The sequence below is a fragment of the Benincasa hispida genome, chromosome 9, assembly GCF_027475165.1.
Source record: "Benincasa hispida cultivar pf3 chromosome 9, pf3_genome.v1.1, whole genome shotgun sequence".
Taxonomy (NCBI): domain Eukaryota; kingdom Viridiplantae; phylum Streptophyta; class Magnoliopsida; order Cucurbitales; family Cucurbitaceae; genus Benincasa; species Benincasa hispida.
In genome coordinates, this window is record NC_143486.1 from 29,746,563 (window position 1) to 29,753,330 (window position 6,768).

Here is a 6,768-nt window from a genome sequence, read left to right on the forward strand (position 1 = left end):
GTAGGCATGTTTTTCTTGTTTCATTGTGGTTTTGTATAAGTATTATATAAATGAAGTAGCAATGAATGGACAATGCATTGAGTGTGACACTTAGGCTATTTATAAGCATTATGAATGCCTTGCATGTGTTAGCTTAGCATTGTGGTTGTTTCCATTTATAAGTGATAAAGGAAATTAGACCTAAAATCAATAATTCAAAGTTGCATGCGGACTTAGGGTGAACTCAAATTTTTAAAAGGGTTTTAAAATTGGATTGAGATAAACCTAAGTTCAAGTGGTTCTAAAGAGTTTAGTAACCTAGATTATTCTTTTAAAATCGGTTTAATGGGATTAAATTGGTTGGAATAAAAGATAAAATTTGTTGTAAACCTATCTATAAGGGACCTTTTGTCTAAGGCGGGTTATGGCTAGGCTAAACCCTAGGTTATAAAATACTCAGTGGGAGGAAGAAGCGTATCAAATATGTCTATGATTCCACTCACGTTTCTCTCTGTATGTTCACACCGTGAGATTCATGCTGGCCTCGTGGTGTCCAGGATGCATCCCCCTTCAGATGGCTTTTGCATGAGCCAATATCAAGGTGAACGGAGAGAGTGTTTATAGTAAGTGGGTGAAGGGTGTGTGTCAACACGTCCTATGGTCTCTATCATTAGTTCACACCGTGAGACCATTCTGTGTTCCCTCATGTCACCTTTGGTGTGTCCTCCTTCGGATGGGTTTTGTGCAGTTAGTCAATATCAAGGTGAACTCCAGAAATGGATAGGGTTGCTTTAGGTTTTGCCCCAATCGAATTTTTCCCTTCGGATCGGCCTTTTGGGACAGACCTCTAGGGCTTAAAATGGCGGTTCACACTTACGGGAGATTGTTAAGTAAATTAATGATCTCTTGGCCAAATCAATGATGGCCAGTCGTTATAGAAGCAAGAGTTGTTTTGGTATTAATGACTGGTTGAGAACTTCTCAATTTATAGAAGGGATAACTGACCTACCTTCGACAGCTTTTGTCCTAAACCTTTGAAGCATCATTGCGAAACTAGATGTCACATGGGGTTCATGTTAGTTTTGTTAAAACCTTATTGGATGTTGTTTTTGTTTTACAATGGGTATTTGCTTAAAACCTAACGTAGGTCAATGTGTTTTTCTTTTCAGCAACTCATTAGTATTTCCGTTTAAAGTTTCTAAAAATGACCGATTACTTACAGTGGAAAGAATCGTGTGAAACAAATTTCATGGAAAACGACATCGATCCCACTACTCTCCAAAAGAGGAGACAAGACAGTAAATATGATTTATTGGTCTTGGAGACATGTCTGGTAGAGAATGATGATTCTGCCTAGATCCTTGATTTAGGTGCTACCAATCATTTTAGTTCCTCTTACCAAAGATTCAGTTCCTGGAAAACGTTGCCACAGGGAGAGATGACACTTCGAGTCGATACTGGTGAGGTTGTTTTAGTTGTTACTATAGGCAAGCTGAAGTTATTTGTTAACAAGAAACGTTATCTGTTACTGGATAATGTTTTTGTAGTTTCTCATATTAAGAAGACTTAATCTCGGTTTCTTGTTTCATTGAACAAGTCTACACCGTCTCTTTTTCTGAGAATAAAGTGTTTATTTTCAATAATGGAATGGAGATTGGTTATAGTTCAATGGAAAATAACTTAATGTACTAAGGTCGTTAGTCATAAAAGCATTGTTTAACACTGAAATGTTCAGTACAGTAACAACAGCTAAAAGACTAAAGGTTTCTCCAAAGAAAAACGCCCATCTTTGGCATCTTAGGTTAGGTCATATCAACCTCAATAGGATTGAGAAGTTGGTGCAAAGTGGACTTCTAAAGAGTTTAGAAGAAAACTCTTTGTCGGTATGTGAATCATGCCTTGAAGGCAAGATGACCAAACGACCTTTTACTAGAAAAGGTTACAGAGCCAAGGAATCCTTGGTGCTTGTACATTCAGACCTCTGTGGTTCAATAAATGTTAGAGCTCGGGGTGGATATGAATATTTCATCTCTTTCATAGATGATTATTCAAGGTTTGGGTATCTCTTCCTAATGCAACGTAAGTTTGAAGCCCTTGACAAGTTCAAGGAGTATAAGGCTGAAGTTGAAAACTTGTTAGGTAAGAAGATAAAAACACTACGATCTAATCGTGATGAAGAGTATATTGACCTCCAATTCCAGAATTATATGATAGAACATGGGATTACGTCCCAACTCTCGGCTCCTGATACACCTCAGTAGAATGGTGTATCAAAAAGGAGAAACAGAACCTTGTTGGACATGGTTCGGTCTATGATGAGTTATGCTCATCTTCCAGACTCGTTTGGGGTTATGCAGTGGAGACTGCATGTTATATCCTGAACAACGTTCCCTTGAAAAGTGTTTTTGAAACACCTTTTGAGTTATGGAGAAGCCGTAAAGGTAGTTTACGACTTCAGGATTTGGGGCTGTCTGCCACATGTGCTAGTGACTAACCCAAAGAAGTTGGAACCGCGTTCAAGGGTTTGCTTCTTTGTAAGCTACCCTGAGGAAACGAAAGGAGAATACTTCTATGATCCGAATGAGAACAAAGTATTTATTTCCACAAATGCTATCTTCTTAAAAGAAGACCAAATGAGGGATCATAAGCCACGAAGTAAGCTCGTTTTACGTGAGATCTCTAGTGAGACTAAGACTGCTGAGGGTTCAACAAGGGTTGTTGAACAGGCCGATAGATCAACAAGAGTTGTTGAGGTTGGGACGTCAAGTCAACCAGCTCAAGAGTTGAGACTGCCTCGACATAGTGGGAGGGTTATGAACCCACCGAATCGCTACATGGGTTTGACTGAAGCCCAAACCGTCATTATGAATGATGGGGTTGAGGATTCGTTATCTTTTAAGAAAGCAATGAAGGATCTTGACAAAGATGAATGGGTTAAGGCCATGAACCAGGAAATAGAGTCTATGTACTTCAATAACGTCTGGGAGCTTGTTGATTGGTGCGTTATTTTATGAATGGGAATATGGATGATATGCGTTGAAGGATTGCGTTGTGCACTCAAGTTTCCCCAGTGGAATTCAAGTGTAAATTCCTCTGAGTTTCCTGGTAAGTCCAGGATCGAACACAGGGACTTGTGAAAAACAGTTGCATCGGTAATGTTTATGAAAATTTTGTGGTAACCAAGTAAATAAATAAAGTGTGGGTGTGTTGTTACATTGATGAAAAAGAAATAAATAAAGGTGGAAAATTTGAGAAAGATAGTTGCGTTAATAGATGCAATGAGTATGTGATGAACGGGTTAAGAAGATTGTTAGCTAGCATGACTCAGGAATGCATCAAACTTTGCGATCATGTTACAACCATGCACAACAAGTCATTTCCCAATGTAAATGCGATGCTCCTAAGTCTAGGACATATGTGTTGAATGCAAAATGTCCATAGAGCTTATCCCTAAGTCTCTACTCTTGTCCTATGTGTTAATACAAATGCATGAAAGCAAGGTGACCGCATACAATCATACCTTATTGCTAAGATGTATGCGATGCGTTAATAACAAATAGTGCTCATTTCTAAGCACCTATCTCCCGTTTATGCGTTCTAATTTGGTTCTTCCAAACCTAGATTCTGACCTGTCCTTCCCAAGTCTAGATCCTGTCTTTAGATTACCCTCCCGAGTATCTCTAATAGATGAATGAAGCATACATAAACAAGATAATCATAAAGATGAAGATTCCCTCGTTATGCTAACTACTACATCTCAACTCATTCAACTAATTTAGCTACTCATGTATAAATAACAGAGAGTGAACAAATATAGAGAAAGACATTCCATTCTTATAACTGAGTTGAATACAAAATGACAATGGAAAGTAAAGGTAGAGAGTCTGGTAGCAATTTCTGGCTGACTGAGGCTTTTTACACTGAATCCCTATTCTGATCTACAAATGTTCCCGCTTTCGCAGGCGTCAGCCCTCTCTCTGTCTTGGAGCTTCCGGTGCTTTCCCAAACTTACCGGAACGATCTACCAGCACACCTTCTTCCTCGCGTCCGCCTTGAAATGAAAGAAAATTATGGACAGAGGCGTGACCTTGTAAAGTGATGAAGTAATCGACCGCTTAACCCCTTCTCTGAAGAATGCACTTGGTATTTATAGTGTTTCCATGGTGAAAGGTGGCTTCTCTCTCCCGGTTGTACAGATGGGACGACTTTAATTCCTAATTGACACGTCGGATGATTGTTACCGATAAAGCTAAATGTACTTTGTGACCGTTATTGGCTGTCAACTTAATTTGGATCCGACTGTCATCAGCTTTCTGTCCCATCGCTCTTAATTATCCTTTCACCCGGATGCGCCCACCATGTTGCGCTGACCAAGTTGTGGTGATTCTTCTTGGGTGAATGTTTGCGAGCACGATCAACGCAAAGTCTTGCGGTGAAGTTGCGCTCGAACAATGTATTCCTATGGTTGCAATCTTTGCATTACGTTAACGCATTTTCTGCACAAACATGTAAAGATCAACTGCTCTAATGCGTTGGATGCATGCGACTGCAATATTATAGAATTTATGCTTAATGGACGCAATTTAACATATTTCATCAATGCAATCCAACATTATTTAAGAACTTAGTACCATGATAACGTGCATTTCTGCCCGTTATCATTGATCCAGCTGATGGGGTAAGACATATTGGGTGTAAGTGGATCTATAAGCGAAAGAAAGGTGTAGATGGAAAGGTGCAAACCTTTAAGGCTAGACTCGTGGCAAAGGTTATACCCAGGTTGAGGGAGTTGACTATGAGGAAACTTTTTCACCTATTGTCATGCTCAATTCTATTTGGATTCTCCTGTCCGTAGCCATATTTTATGATTAAGAAATATGGCAAATGGATGTCAAGATTTCCTTTCTGAATGGTAATCTTGAGAAGACCATCTATATGACTTAACCAGAGGGGTTCATAGTTCCAGATCAAGAGAAAAGAGTTTGCAAGCTTAATAGGTCCATTTATGGGCTGAAACAAGCATCTAGATCTTGGAACATCATATTTGACACTGCTGTCAAGTCGTTCGGCTTTTACCAGAACGTTAATGAGCCTTGTGTATACAAGAAGATCATCAACAACTTGGTAGCTTTCCTGATACTGTATGTGGATGATATCCTACTCATTGGAATGATGTAGGGATTCTGACTGACATTAAGAGTTGGCTAGTTGCCTAGTTCCAAATGAAAGATTTGGGTGAGGCACAGTATGTTCTCGAGATCCAAAACATTCAGGATCACAAGAGAAAATGGTTAGCCCTGTCTCAGGCATCGTACATTGATCAAATGTTGATCAGGTACAAGATGCAGGATTTCAACGAGGGTTTATTATCCTCCAGGCATGGAATCGTTCTGTTTAAGGATCAATGTCCTAAGACACCTCAAGAAGTTGAGGAGATGAGACGGATTCCCTATGCTTCTGCTATAGGAAGCTTGATGTATTCAATGTTGTGTACTCGACCCGACATTTGCTATGCAGTATGGATTGTCAGTCGATATCAGTCCAATCCAGGATTTGATCACTAGACGGCGGTCAAGACGATCCTCAAGTATCTTCGGAGAACGAGGGACTACATACTTGTGTATGGAGATAAGGATCTGATCCTTAAAAGATACATAAACTCTGACTTTCAGAACGATCGAGATTCTTGCAAATCGACATTAGGGTCAGTGTTTACTCTGAATGGAGGGGCTATAGTCTGGCGAAGCATCAAGCAAGGATGCATCGCGGACTCCACTATGGAATTCGAATACATAGCCACTTCTGAAGTAGCTAATGAGGCTATTTGGCTGAGGAAGTTCCTTTCAGATTTGGAAGTTGTTCCAAATATGGATTTGCCTATCACACTATATTGTGATAACAGCGGGGCTGTAGCAAATTCGAAGGAGCCTCGGAGTCATCATCGGGGTAAGCATATAGAACGGAAATATCACCTGATCAGGGAGATTGTGCATCGCGGTAATGCAATAGTCATGAAGATTGCATCGGAGCACAACATTGTTGATCCCTTTACAAAGGCCTTCACGACTAACGTGTTCGAGGGTCACCTGGAGAGTCTGGATTTGTGAGACATGCGGCATCTTGTCTAGGGCAAGTGAGAGATGATACTGTGGTATGCCCTAGTTTATTGTATATTGTACTTTTTTATATTGTATTGTAGATTAATCTCCCGAGTCATTAGGACAAGTGGAAGTTTATTGGGATTGGTGTCCTAATTCTCCCGGAGTCTCGTTGTTTTATAAAGATACACATTGTTTAATGAATAAAATAAGTATTATTTAATTTTGGCATTTACTCATATCAAATAAACAAAGCTCCTTGATTATCTTATGTGAACTTAAGCATGTATATGTGATATATAAGTGGATTATGCCTTAAGCGATAACCTAAATAGGTCTGTAGTATAAGGATTAAAGTGGGATACCTGATCCTGGTGACACTACGGATACGGCTCGCTTTGTAGAGGTTTGCAAGTGTTGTAAACTACTACAGAGAGTTTGTATAAGACCTGGACCACGAGATGACTAGACTTTGTATATAACACCGTTGATACTAGAGACTTGTATCTCACCTAAATGACCATAGGTGACACGACCTCAATCCGGAGTGTTTTGGGAACTCCTGCCTTTGAGGGCGATCCTTTGATTAGTATGGGTGAGAGTGGCCAGATTGCCAACTCAACATGCCTACCTTTTTCGGGACTTGTCTGATCTGGGAGCTGGGAACTCAATCCACAAGATGGAATTCACT